At 47.9% G+C, this 15392-nt stretch overlaps 1 pseudogene; it reads right to left on the bottom strand.

Annotated features, from left to right (window-relative positions):
• Positions 1-7082: 7082 nt before the first annotated feature.
• On the bottom strand, positions 7083-8406 carry LOC123159653 (pentatricopeptide repeat-containing protein At3g62890-like; annotated as a pseudogene).
• Between the last annotated feature and the right edge of the window lie 6986 nt (positions 8407-15392).

Genomic DNA, 15392 nt, shown 5'->3' with positions numbered 1-15392 from the left:
ATATTTCGTTGACTCCCCTAGGGTTTCTGGAATATTGGGGTATTTATAGAGCAAAAAGGCGGTTCGGGGGGCACCCGAGGTGGGCACAACGCACTAGGGCATGCTTGGGCCTCCTGGCACCCTGGTGGGTTGTCCCCTCCTCGGGAGTCCCCCCAGGTGCAACCAGGGCCCAACATCTTCCATCTGGTCCATAAAAAATCTCCGTAAAGTTTCGTGGCATTTGGACTCCGTCTGATAAGGATTTTCTGTGATGTAAAAGACATGGAAAAAACAGCAACTGGCACTTGGCACTATGTCAATAGGTTAGTACCAAAAAATGATATAAAATAATTATAAAACATCCAAGATTGATAATAAAACAACATGGAACAATAAAAAATTATAGATACGTTGGAGACGTATCACACATGTAGTGGTATTCTTACTGTATATGTGATAATGCCAAGGATTTTAGCTAATTAGCAATATATATCTCTATAGTTCCTTAATTTCTATATTTTGCAGGCAGAAATGAATGACCGATAATTTTGCAGGCAGCGGGTTGATCTGTTTATGGTTGTATAAGCACAAAATACCAACTATTGTATAGGGATATGCTCTTTCTGTCCATCTATTTTGTTTGGGACAATTGCATTTTTACCCCTAGTTGGTTCCTACCCATGGGTTTTGCCCTTACTTTTCGAGCTTGCTCAGTTTTGCCCTTACTTTTTCCGTCAAGGTCCCTCGAATGCCCTTTGACCATTTGACCGAAACTTTGAAAATTCATAACTAATTCATATGAACTCGGAAAAATGCAAATAAGATATCAAAATGTTCAGATAAACATTACCTTTATGTGCATATTATTTGCATTTAGGACAAAAGCACCCTTTAAACTACCTGAGGTAATTAATGTTATTAACCTTATCAAAAAATAAAAAGGTATAAATAATATTTTTTTCATGAATAAAAAATACATGCAAATGTAGGTGATGTATTCTGAATATCCAGATATCTTATTTGCATTTTTCTGAGTTCGTATCATCTTGTTAAGAATGTTCTAATGACTTTGACCATTATTTGAAAACTTCATAACAAGTTGATACAAACTCAGAAAAATGCAAATAAGATATTAGGATGTTCAGAAAACATCACCTACATTTGCATGTAATTTTTATTCATGAAAAAATATTGTTTATACCTTTTTATTTTTAATAATGTTAATAATATTAATTACCTCAGGTATTTTAAAGCTTGCTTTTGTCCTGGATGCAAACGATATGCACATAAAGTTAATGTTTATCTACACATTTTGATATCTTATTTGCATTTTTCCGAGTTCATACGAATTAGTTATGAATTTTCAAAGTTTTGGTCAAACGGTCAAAGGGCATTGGAGGGACCTCGACGGAAAAAGTAAGGGCAAAACTGAGCAAGCTCGAAAAGTAAGGGCAAAACCCATGGGTAGGAACCAACTAGGGGTAAAAATGCAATTGTCCCATTTTGTTTGGTCATCCATTTATCTTAATCCTACAACACAAACTAGTTTTGTATGTTCAGCACCGAATCAAGTTGTATTGATATAGAAGTAACCTCAAGTCACTAAACATGGCCTCTTGATTAATGAAATTACATACACTATTTGTAATGTACCCGTAATGATTAGGAGTATGAATAAAATTACGAGTGTCTCTAAAAAAGCAGGCTGAACCCCATTGTGTGAGACTGTACAATTACAATACCACTAGGTCATGTTTAAATGGGCTAGAAGATTAAAGATAAAATTAATTGTATTATGAAAATGAACATGTCAATGAGGATTTGTGATCGGCAACATGGAGGAAGATTAGAAGGAAGCATTTCAACCGATAACATTGAAATTCCCAACAGGAGCAAGATAAGAACATACGTATATTTCGGGTTTGCATTTGGGTAAAGGTAGATGACTGTGTAACATAAATATAGTGGCACTTTGTTGGAATGATATAGTTTGTTTTTTCATCTGGTTAATTTCTTTGAGACGCGCCCCATTACGGCCTGATTCATTAAAAATGGTCGGAGAGAGTTGCCCGATTAATTAACAAAAACTCGCGCTAAAACCGTTCCAACATGCCCATCAAGAAGGCACCCGGCCGACCTGGCACCCACAAGACCCACACACACCACCAAGGAAATGACGCCGTTGAGGTTGCCTGCATTGTCCTCGTAGCCTCTCTCCCCGAGCAAGCGACTCCGACTTCGTCGCTGACGACCCATCAAGAACCCTCCAAATGAATGGTACACGAGAACCCTGCCGTCCGAGGCCAAATAATCAACCGCACGCGTCGAGGACGAGGCAACTCCGAATTTAATGACGAGCCTCGCAGGACAAAAGGAGCATGCCTTGACCCACAGAGTCTGATCTGCCCTTCGCATCACATCGTTGCCGCAGTGTCGCTCCGCAACACCACAACTCCGACTTCAAGCTCAGGAACATACTACACGGTCGGCGACGAAGGCAAGCGATGACCCTGCTCATCTTGCAACCATCATCATCTCCACACAAGTCGCAACGCCACATCCGCATGGCTAGTCAGACACCTGCCGACCACGATGTCGTGCACGTCCAACCTCAAGGAAGAGCAAGAGGGATCATGATCTTCAAATCGGCTCTGTGAGGGAAAGCAGCGTTGCAGACGCTGCCGCTGCCCGATCCTATAGCAGGATCTTGGCTTTCACCCAAAGAGCTCGATCTGGGAAATAGGATGCGTGAAACTCCTCTGCGACACCTCCAAGAATGATGACGACGCCCACAGGTGTCGCCACCGTTGGGGAGACTTTCGCCTAGAGCAGCACAACCTCACTCCAATGCAGTTGGTGACGTCAGCCAACACCTCCATCGCCCGAACCTCCACTAACCCGCATACCGCTGCATAGCGACCACACCGTCACCAAACAGGAACCACCAGCACAACTCGCTACGTCAAAGCTGTCCAGCAGCACCAGCGGCGAGCCAGATTTGGCCACCAACCAGACCTAGTAGCCCTTCCTCTTAGGACAGTCACAAGAGGCGCATGACCCCCAGCCGGCGACCTGCACGCAAGCAACGCGTCACCTGCAAGCAGTGGTGGCAGAGCCGGCACCCCAACCCAACCATGTCATCCAGAGCAGAGCCGCGAAGCAGAGCCGCTGCGTGAGACCGCAGGGAGCCGGAGGCAATGTCCCTCGAGGAGCAAATGGAGCCAAAGAACCACTCGAGGAGTCACCCACCGGATCCGCGGTCCTGGCCACCGGATCACCGAAATCACCGGGCCACCGAGCAGGACGAGTGAGTGACCTCCCTCCACCAGGGATGCGCGCCTCCGTGGCGGGAGTGCCCCGCCGCTTCCATCCATGGCACGGGCTTAGCTTGGCTGAATCCTCCGATGATGACGTGGGGAAAAGAGGGGGAAGGGGGAGGAGGGGGGTGGCGTCGGGTTCCCCCAAGTTGCTTTGGAGCGACACGGGGGTCGGGCTCTATTGTTGAGTGTGTATCTAGTTATTTTTCATGATTTTGTATTTTTGAGTTTTCTATCAAATATATGAACTTCCACAATTTGAAAATTTCTTCGTATCCACGTACTATTTAAGTTATTTTTTCTCGCTTTAACTTTTGAGATAATGAAGTAGGCGGGGAAAATGAAGGGACAACATCTGCCAGGGCTCGAGGGGCTGCAAAACGGATCAATTGTGTTCAGGACTAGATCGTCAGCCACATACATTCCATCAACTTGTGTGCACGGCTAGATCACCAGCCAAAATACAAGATACAATGTCAAGGAAGTCCGTAAACCAAAATACATGATTACCGTGAAATCTTCCTGCAACTGAAGAGGCAAGTACATGTGTTGTCTTCTTGCATGCACTTGGGCTAAACACTACACGAAACTCCAAGCTTGCAAGTCAAGGAGTTTCGCGTCACAAAACAGCTTCCCCGACAGTGAGAGATGAAAGTCTGAAAAAGTCACGGCCTGAACTAGTGCTTGACGGTTGATAGTCAGTCTCAAAGACGACATGCCCCATACCAAACTGGCCAGCTAAACTAAAAGTTGTTGACTAGTGGCATTCCAACACCGCTCAGTTCTCGCGGACCTGCAGTGCACATGTATGAACTATGAACACGACTTGCTTTCGTCTCTGTACCATTTCTGATTCACCGGATGTTGTGGGTATATCAAGCCTGCTTTGTTCGTATTGAGCTACAAACCACCACAATGGGTTAACACGCTTTCAGATTCCTCCCATTCCAAGGAGCAAGCAGCCTGCCCTTGTTGGTTTGCCTCCCATTCCGCATCCATGGTGGCGCCATGCTCCTGCCAACATTATCGATCTTGTGTGCCGCACAAGAGGAGAACGGGCGATGCGCCTATATATAGCAGCAGAGGACGAGGTCCCGAAACCCAACCCCCGAAGGAGTCCTCCTCCCCTCGCGTCGCTCCCGCGAGGCGACCGGGGGGCAACCCTAAATCCCGCCGGTCTCTGCCCCCTCTCCCCTCCCCCTCCCTCGCCGCCGCCCGTGGGCGCGGCTGGGCAAAGCCTAGCCGTCGCCGGCGGCGGCGGGGCCTCGTCGTCCTCCTGCTCGGGCGGTGCTGGCGCGGGCCGGCGCCTCGGGTCGGAGCGTGGAGCTGTGCCGGGCGACACGGCGGTGCAGCGGGCAGAGGCGGAGCTACGGTGCCTCTGCTCCCCCTCGGCGGGCGGCCAGGTGTTGGTGCGTGCTCGGCTCTCCGAGATCGGCGACGGCGCGGCTGGATCTGGGGCCGGGCGACGCGGGCTGAGGGCGGCACGGGCTGCAGCGTCGCAGCAGCGGCAGGTCGGTGGGCAGGCTCGCCGGCTCCAGGTGCTCCGGTGGTTGGGCGGCGGCGGGCAGCGCGGATGGGCTCCCCGGTGAGCTTTCTTGGTGGTCGGCAGCGGACCGTGGGGTTTTCCTTGCCGGCGGACGGGTGTGTGTTGGTGGCCTCGCGTGGAGCTGCGCCGGCTGCCGAGGTGGGGCGACATAGGGGGTGTCCGGTGGGGAGGGAGGCTGGAGGGATGGGAGGCGCAGACGAGAGTTCGGGCCACCCGTCACCGGCACGGGGGTGTGCCGGTCCGGATGCGTCCGCTCCCCCTCCTCCCCCTTTCCCCGGCCGAGTGCGGGCGCGGGACGTATGCTGCGGTTTGGCGGTCGGGTGCGTCCTTTGGGCCAAAGCCGGTGACTTTGGCTGGTCTAGGGGGTGTCTGGATGCAGGGCGGCGGCCTTGGCGGTGGGAGACGCGACGTTCGTGGGCGGAGCTCGCGTCTCAGGTGCGGGTGTGCAGCCATGGCCACGCGGGTGGTTTGGTTGCGGGTGGTTGGCGGAGGTAGGGTGCGTTGGAGGGGTGTGAGCGCCGGGGTACACCACTTGCTCATGGGCCGACGGTGGCGACGTCCGTGGACGCCGTATCCTTCATGAAGGCTCCATCGCGGTGTTCCCACTCCTTCGTGATGCTCCAGGTGAAAACTTGATCGTCGTGATCGGACGGTGGCGGCTACCCATAGTCGTGCCCTTCTGGAGGCACCGTCCTGGAGTCCCTGCTCTGTCGTTATCTGCCTCGCCTCTCCTCGGAAGATTGCGTTGGAGGTCTCCGTTGGCTCCAAGCGATTCATGTTGTTTGGTAGTTGCTGGGGTGGCGTGGCGGTGCTTGGCACCTTTGTATTTGCCTTGGGTGTGTGTCGTGTGCGGTGGTGGCGTGTGTTTGTATCGGTGTGTTTGTATGGTCGGTGCTTTATATATAAAACGGGGCGAAAGCCTTTTTCGGTATAGCAGCAACATACTAGAAACTTATGAATAAAACATAGAAGATGGAGTTACTTCAGAATGGGGTGACATCTAGGAGGAAGTGATAAGAGTTGTTGAACCTTTTATGATGCGAGTGAAGTCTCTATGGAGCTCTCGCACATTGATGCATTTACAAGGTCATGCAAATGAAAATATGCACACATGGATGCATGGATAAACCTGTCACACCTACACATGGCGCGGACGGATCAATGATTCTTGGGAAAGATCTGCTCAAGACACTAACTTGGGATTTATGACAGAAAATTTAACAAGTGAATTCCTTTGAAACTTAGCTAGTTGTGACCTTTATCAATATTTTCGTACAGTTTGTATACTGTGATCAGGTTGAGACCAACCAAACTCATATAACTATTTTGGCAACCATTTATCTCCATCCTACAATACAAACTACTTCTGCACGGACACTCTTAAAAGACGTGGAACAACACATATTTATGTTGTAGTCATGTGGGAGTTACCTTCTTAAGTTACTCCTAGATAAGGCCTCTTGATTATTGTACATAAGCATTTTGCCTCTCTTCTCCGTACTTGAATAAACAAATGTGTGTCCTTAAAACACATTTATTTTCTATTATATTTGTTTAGACCGGATTTTCAGCCCCTAAGTAAAAAAGCTCAGTTTTTTTTAGAATATGCACAAGCGTGCATATCATATATTGATAGAAGAAGATCGGGAGGGAGAGCCCTCTATCAAGGTTTACATACACCTGCTTACATGACTGCAAACAACAGCGTCCACCAAACACACTACCGACTACTCTAAGCTAGCCCACCTAGATATCCCTCCAAAGATGAACTTAAGTCTCCTTTTAGTAGTCCTGCCATCCGCCAGTTTGTATGGTTCTTTGCTTTGTTTGTTAAGAGGATAATACTGTATTGTACTAGTTCACAGCCATAACTTGGCCTCTGCAGTCTAGTTTACTGTAACTTGGCATCTACATTTTGTTTTATGGTTGTGGTTTTTTTTTTTGAAACAGAGGCAAAATATTTGCCCCATTCATTAATTAAGGAGTTTAGAGTTATGTTTCAAGAAAAGGAGGAGTTTAGATTTGTTTTTACAAAAGAAAAATAAGATCACAAGGGCACTACTCTCCTGGTATGATGTCGCCCAAATGTTTTGCGCCCACGTTGACACAAAGGTTCCCTGAACAATGGTTCAACATGGAACGACCACCCGCGGTTCATTTCTTGCTAGTAGTGCCATAATCGTGTGGGCATGATATTGCGTTTAATGATTTTTTCTAGCTAAATCCGTGGACAAGGTTAATATACATAGTATTGCTTTTGAATTTTTTCAAGAAAAACAGTATCCTTGGTTCAGAACTAAATGCAACATAAAGGTTAATTTATCGCAGAAGCACGCCTACCAGGGGCAGAATATATGTTCGCTAAAAGTACATAAGCACCACTTTTGTCTGGCTCCAATTCAATCTAGTGCTTTATAACATACTCGAGCAGAAACCTACAACCAGCCATTAGAGCTCCCCAGATTAAGGCATCCAGTTTCATGCGCATTTTCTCAACCATGTCTTTGGCCTCACTAAGCAAGTCATTCCGTGCCAGGAGGCCTACCATGCACCCATAATGCTCAATCTTTGGTTTAATACCATAGTTGCTGACCATGGAACTGAAAAGCTCCCGACCCTTGTCAATCAACCCAGTGTGTGTGCACGCACAGAGCGCGCCAATGAAGCCAATGTCATCCGGCTCAACATGTGAGCTCTCCATCTGCGAGAAGAGCATCAATGAGTCCGAGCCTAGGCCGTGCATAGCCATGCCCTTGATCATAGTAGTCCGTGCAAGTACATTCTTTCCCTTCATTCCCTCAAAAACCTCGATTCCAAGCTGTACCTCGCCACATTTGGCTTACATATCAACAAATGCAGTGCCCAGTAACACAGACAGACTAATATTGTTTGCTTTGAGGTAGCCATGTATCCACTTCTCCTGCTCCAGAGCGCCCAGCTGCGGGCACGCAGCAAGCACCCCCAGCGCAACAAGAACCGTGTCGTCGACAACTTCGGCCTGCATCTGGGAGAACGCCCCCAGCGCCTCCCTCCCGTCTCCAGCCTGCACGTAGCCATTCACCATGGCGCTCTAGGACACAGCATTCCTTGCGGGCATTTCGTCGAACAGCGAGCGGGCGTCGGCGACTCGCCCAGCCCTCGCGGGCACCGTGATGAGCGTCTTGAATGTGGAGGCGTTCACGGTGGCCGAGGTGCGCAGCAGAACGTGCACGTCGGATAGGCGGCCGAGAAGGCTGGCGTGGACGCGGATGAGCGCGTTGTGCGCGGAGAAGATGGGCATGGAGCGGGAGCGCGGCGTGCGTCCTCCCGGAGCTTGCGAGTGCCCGGATGAGCGCGTCGTGGAACTCCACGCTACGCCGAAGCAGACTCGACGTGAGTTGCCTGGACTCGCGTGATCGACCGTGCGTCCCCGTCGCCACGGCACCACGACAGCAGCTCCACGTAGCGCCGGACGACCGCCATCTCATCGCGTTGTGGTATATTTCCCTTGAATGCCTCACTCGCATGTTGGCTCAGCAACTGCCACTGTGCATCCGCCTCTGCTTTTGCTTGAAGATGAGCAGTACATTAATTATAGGTGACAATCAAGAAGCTCAATAGCAGCAAGATGAGATCTTCACACAGCGAAGCATGCCACATTGGCCTTGGACTGGACCTATGGATGGGCAATACAATTGTTCGAACAATTTGTTACCGTAATGGAGGAAGATTGTGACTCCGCTCGTAGCCATTTGTATGCCCATCGTGCCAGAATGGCCTATTCTAGGTCCATATATGCCCATCAGGGCCGGTCCTGAGATTTTAGGGGCCCGGAGCGAAACTAGAGCTCGGGGCCCTTAGAGTAAGTCATGGGGACCAATTTATTATTGGTTTTCTCCAACTTCTAATATAATCCGAGGATTCAATCTTGTGCCTGACAAATTATTTACTCATGAGGTGGAAGAATTCGAAAAAAAGATTAACCATCTAATAAGAAAATGAAGGGCTTGCTTCTTTTAGCATACTGAGTGCTTGCATCTCTACGTTCCAGAAAGCAAAGAACGGACACAGTCAGATCAATTTAATACGGAAGCATCTATAAATTGCAATTAGCACAACAGTAGGGACCTTTTGACAGATCCTATGTATAGAATTTATATATTGCCCTAAGCATCGCATCAAGGTCTCTCAATTGGACTTGCCATTAGAATTTGAGAATTAATGCAAGGCTATATAAAAATTGGCGTGTAGCAAAGCTATCCAGATGCTAAATCAACTCGATAAAATCATACTAATCATCACACTGAACTCACAAATGACAAAGCCTAATCATATCCATCCCTACCAACGGCCAATAATCGATTATCAATCCCAATGCATGGGAACAACGATCACGGGCAAAAGCAAAATAGCTAGGCCATACATACCTTCTTCTCTAGAATCAGTTTCTCGGCTTGGTGATAATCTCGCGGTCGAGGTCCCTATAGACGAGGAGGTGATGGCGATTATCGATCAGGTGAGAGGGTGCGGCGGCGTGACGCGCGAGACGAACAGGCAAAAAAGCATCCGCGGCAGCCGCCGCCGCCTATGCCGTGCCTCATGCATGCGTGAAGCCGCAACCCCGTAACTGATGCATCTATCGTGGAAGGCTGACTCAATCCACGATCGCTAATAATATTCTGGTGCGTTATTAACCGGACTCTCTCTTCTATACGCAGTAACTTGGGCCAGAATGGCAGTATCCTTCAGTCCACACAGCAGCTGGGCCTAAGCACACATCTGCCGGTGGGGGCCCCTCCATTTCGGGGGGCCCGGGGCGGCCGCCCCCTGCCCCCCCCCATCAGGGCCGGGCCTGATGCCCATGTGGCATCTGGTTTATAAGCGTACATGGCTTCATTTGCTGAGACCAATCGGTGATCATATTGAAGTTTTTTAATGACGCATGGTGAAGAAATCAATTGATAATAATTCTAACAATTGCACTAGAAGTTAATTCAATTTTTCGTACATGGCTAAAGTGTATAACTATAAGAAGCGCCGCCATTCCTTCGATCTCCGCCGGCGAGCCCGTGGATTCGCCTCCCTCCGCCTGCCGCGGCCGGCGGCTGGAAGGGTATTCCTGGTGCCTAGGCTTAGATAGGTAGGGTTTTAATTCTCACAAGGGCGACGTTCAGACGGATGGCGGCACTTTTTCTTCGAGTCAGTCTTCCGGGCTTCGATCCTCCTCAAGTTCGTTCGTCGGGACGGATTAGACAGTGCTCCCGCGTAGATTCCTGCCAGCTCCTCGGAGCGGCGAGGTCAGGGTTTCTCATCGTGCGTACACAACAACGAGTTTTGGTGTCAGGTTCATCAAATCGTTTCAAGGATTCAATGACGAAGACTGTGGCTCCCGAACGTTGGTACTTAGGGGCATGTGCACGAAGACTTCTCGGTTGTCATCGACAAGGTCAGGCCGGCTTCGGTATGGGAACGGCGACAGCGGCGCGTTAGCGGCTCGTTCTGGCGGCGGCAATGGTCGTTCGGTTGTCCATGGACCTCAATATAATCTTTTTTATATTTGGGGTGCTTTGTAATTCCGGTGGATCTTTATAATAGATCTGATATATTAAAAGAACAGGAGTGTTTTTCTTATCTCTACAGTTAAGACTCACAATCTTTTCTATCAGGTGTACCGAAGCAGTGCTCAGAATACATATACTCCAAGAACTTTTGCATATGACTAGATTTTCGACCTTGCACAAGATAAAAAGTTAGGGAAGCCCGTAGACCAAAATACATAATTACCGTAAAGTCTTGCTCCAGCTAAATGTGATGCCTCGTTGCTTGCCCTGGGGCTAAATAAACATTACACATAATTCAAAGTTTGCAAGTCTAAGAAGGAATTTTGCGTCACTAAACAGGGTCCCTATCAGCAAAGGAACATAATCCAATGGAGTTGAAGAAGTTACCGCACCACATGCCCCATACCAAGCTATTTAGCTAGACTAATGTTGTTGATTAGTTTCACTGCTTCCTTTCACCCTTGCATGTTAAAGGCTAGCCTAATGACCTAGGTAGACGGAGCTTATTTTGGCATGCATAGAGCTAAGGATCACCATATGTGGCTTAACATGCTTTCTGATGCCACCCATTTGAAGGACACAAGCAGCTCACCCTCTATGGTTTGCCTCCCATTCGGCATAAGCAACACCGTGATTCGGCGAAGGTTATCGAGCTTGTGCTCTACACAATGGGAAAAATGAGTGATGCACATATGTAGCAGCAACATACTAATTTAGGAATAGAACTGAGAAGCTGGAGTTATTTGAGAACAGAGAGACACCTTGGAGGAAGTTATAAGAGTCGTTGAACCCTTTATGACATGAGTGAAGTATCCGTGGAGCTCTTGCACATGGATCCATTTACAAGGCCATGCAACCCATGCAAATGAGCAGATGCACTGACAAGAAACTAATGTGGTGTATGATAGAAAATTTAACAAGTAAATTAAGTAGTTCGAAGTTAGGTAGCTACGACCTATCCGCATTTTCGTAATTTTGGATGCAATGATTAGGTTGAAACCAACCAAACTCATATAAGTATTTTGGCCAATCATATATCTAATCCTATAATAGAAACTACTCCTGCATGGACACTCTCAAAAGGTTGGGCTCAACATAGAATTATGTTGTATTTATATGGAAGTTACCTTATTAAGTTAGTAACTATGGCCTCTTGATTACTGTACATAGGCACTCTTCCTCTCTACTCTGGGGGGCAGGAAGATCACGCACACATGCCCGTTCCCCCGAAAAAGAACGTCTATACACGTCAACTCAAATAGTATGATCTTTCTAAAGTACAACATAGTTCTAGGAATAAGTTTAAAGTTAAATTTCACGATGAACTATGAGAGGCATGTTCCGAAATAGTAGAGGTCTACTGGACTTGGCTAAACGACGGTTCTGAGCCGAGACTTTGATGGAACAAAGGTTGGATTTTGTAGCTCTTTTGGGAGTGAAATGCATAAAACCCAACTGCAGATGTGTCGTCATTAGAAAAAAACAACTTTTTTTTCTGGTGCAAGAACCACCGAACGCGACGCAAAACTTTTGTTATACATGATTAGTATATATCATGTCACTGTTGGTGATGTAGTAAGGTTTCTCATGTAGCCTAGTTGGTGGTGGGTGCAATGGATTATTTTTTCTAATAGACACTCATGTTTTACTACAGATGCAATCATGTAGCTGACGGTAGGCGTTTATAGGCAATACATGTCTCACAAGTGGATTTTCCAACAAACTCTAGTGTTTTTGCCAGAGGCTCCCGTGTTCGCAACTTCGCATTGTAAACTACATGGGAGGGACTGAGGGAGGGTGTTGACGAACATGATTCTGTTTTAGTATAATCTTTTTCCTAGAATGGGAGCAAGCACACAAAATATATGTGTAGTCAGAATGAGCTTTTCAACTTATCTCCATTTATGAGATTCTAACGTCGTCTTAGCTTATGTGTCTCTTGTGGGTGTCCACTGTGCCTTGTACACTCCAATACCCAAGCTTTGAAGCTTTCTTATCTTGTCCCAGTTACATGCCAATACCGTAATCAATAATTTACAGTCATATGGCTATGCATTTCTATCACAGTAAGGGAAAATAATGCCGAATTTTAGACATCGGATATGTTGGATGTTAAACATATATTATTGCATCAAAAGTTTTGGAATAGACAAGTTATTGAAAATGGGGCACTGGTTCATCAACCAAACATTGGTGTCTCTAGAAACATGTGTTGTCGCTTTATTATGTTGCTTTTGAGAAGATGTATTTGCTTTTCATTTTAGTCTGGTGAAATAATTGTGTTGGTGTCTAGATAGTACATGCTGGTCCATTCCGATTTTCAATGTTTGGTATAGTGAGGTGGATCTTTCATGGTAGTGCCCAGTGGTCGTTGCTTCATGTCACATTTACAGCTACACATGTAGTGGTGTTCTTACTGTATATGTGAAGATGCCAAGGATTTTAGCTAATTAGCAATATATATTTCTATAGTTCCTTAATTTCTATATTTTGCAGGCAGAAATGAATGACCGATAATTTTGCAGGCAACAGGTTGATCTGTTTGTGGTTTTATTGGCACAAAATACCAACTATTGTATAGGGACGTGCTCTTTCTGTTCATCTATTTTGTTTGGTCAACCATTTATCTCAATCCTACAATACAATCTAATTTTGTATGTTCAGCACCGAGTCATGTTGTATTGATATAGAAGTAACCTCAAGTTACTAAACATGGCCTCTTGATTAATGAAATTACAAACACTCTGTTTGTAATGTACCTGTAATGATTAGGAGTATGAACAAAATTACGAGTGTCTCTACAAAAAGCAGTGTTAGTCCCGAGGACTGAACCTCATTGTGTGAGACTGTACAATTACGATACCACTAGATCATATTTAAATGGGCTAAAAGATTAAAGATAAAAACAATTGTATTATGAAAATGAACATGTCAATGAGGATTTGTGATCGGTAACATGGAGGAACATTAGCATGAAGCATGTCAACCGATACCATTGAAATTCCCAACAGGAGCAAGATAAGAACATATGTAGATTCGGGTTTGCATTTGGGTGAAGGTAGATGACTGTGTAACAGAAAGATAATGGCACTCTGTTGGAATGATATAGTTTGTTTTTTCATCTGGTTAATTTCTTTGAAATGCGCCCCTGAGGGCCAAATTCATGAAAAATGGTCGGAGAGAGATGCCCGATTAATTAATGAAAACCCGCGCGAAAACCGTTCCAACAGGACCATTAAGAAGGCACCGGGCCGACCTGGCACCCACAAGACCCACACACACCGCCGAGGAAAGGACACCGTTGCGGTTGCCTGCATTGTCCTCGTCATCATCTCTCCCCGAGCAAGCGACTCTGACTTCGTCGCTGACGACCTGTCAAGACCCCTTCGAATGAACGGTATACGGGAACCCTACCGTTCAAGGCCAACTAATCGACCGCATGCGTCTAGGGCAGCTCCATCTTTAGTGATGAGCCTCACAGGAGAAAAGGAGAACGCCTTGACCAACAGAGTCTGATCTGCCCATCGCTTCGCATCGTTGTCGCAGTGTCGCTCCGCAACGCCGCAACTCCGACTTCAAGCTCAGGAACATACTACATGGTCGATGACGAAGGCAAGCCATGACCCTGCTCATCTTGCAACCATCATCGTCTCCACACAAGTCACAATGCCACATCCGCATTGCTAGTCGGGCACCTGCCGACCACGATGTCGTGCACGTCCAACCTCAAGGAAGAACAAGAGGGATCACACACTTCAAATCGGCTCCCTCAAGAGGGAAAGCAGCATTGCAGATGCTGCCGCCGCCCGATCCTATAGCAGGATCTTGGCTTTCACCCAAAGATATCGATCTGGAAAAGAGGATGCGTGAAACTCCTCGGCGGCGCCTCCAAGCCTGACGATGACGCCCACAGGCGTCGCCACCGCCGGCGAGACTTTCGCCTAGAGCAACACAGCCTCACTCCAACGCAGTTGGTGACGTCAGCCAACACCTCCATTGCCCGAACCTCCACTAACCCGCACACCCCTACATAGCGACCACACCGTCACCAAACAGGAACCACCAGCACACCTCGCTACCGTCAAAGCTAACCAGCAGCACCAGGGGCGAGCCGGATTTGGCTACCAACCAGACCTAGCAACCCTTCCTCTTAGGACAGTCACAAGAGGCGCACAACCCCCAGCCAGCGACCTGCACGCAAGCAATGCGTCGCCTGCGAGCAGTGGTGGGAGGGCCGCCACCCCAACCCAACCATGTCATCCGGAGCTGAGCCGTGAAGCAGAGCTGCTGCGTCAGACCGCTGGGAGCCGGAGGCGCTATCCCTCGAGGAGCAAATGGAGCCAACACTACTAGGGAAAAGCTTATAGACAGGCGCTTACTAGTAGCGCGGGTTTATACCCCTCGCTGCTGCTACTTACTAGTAGCGTGGTTTTTATCCCTCGTTGCTACTAAGTTGATAGTAGTAGCGCGGGTTTTTAACCCTCGCTACTACTAAGCAGTCTCTACCGTGCCCCCCGGACATGCCATAGTAGTAGCGAGGGGTATGAACCCGCGCTACTACTAAGTTGATAGTAGTAGCGCGGGTTTATACCCCTCGCTACTACCAAGTACAAGGTAGGTGAAGTCTCCATATCCTTGGTCGAATCCCTCCCCTCTCCCTCACTCTCCCCTTCTCTCCATAGGCTCTCCCATTCCGCTTCTCCCTCCCACCCGTGATTCCCTTCCTCATCCACCACCACCCCGGCCTCGCACCTCATGCCTCCCCCAAATCCGGTGACCTCCACACCCACCGCAGCCCCCTCCCCCTCCTTCCTCCTCCTTCTCTAATGTTGGAAGGAGAGGGAGATCCAGCAGAGCACCATCCATGGCGGCGGCCAGATCCGCCATGGACACAACCACAGGTGAGTTGTTCTTCCTACTCCTCTCAATCTCTCTCTCTCTCTCTCTCTCTCTCTCTCTCTCTCTCTCTCTCTCTCTCTCTCTCTCTTCATCTTCCAGATCGAGCAGAGT

The sequence above is a fragment of the Triticum aestivum genome, chromosome 1D (genome assembly GCF_018294505.1).
Source record: "Triticum aestivum cultivar Chinese Spring chromosome 1D, IWGSC CS RefSeq v2.1, whole genome shotgun sequence".
Classification (NCBI taxonomy): Eukaryota; Viridiplantae; Streptophyta; class Magnoliopsida; order Poales; family Poaceae; genus Triticum; species Triticum aestivum.
Note: the sequence above shows the minus strand (reverse complement) of the source record. Positions and strands in the feature narration are given on the sequence as shown.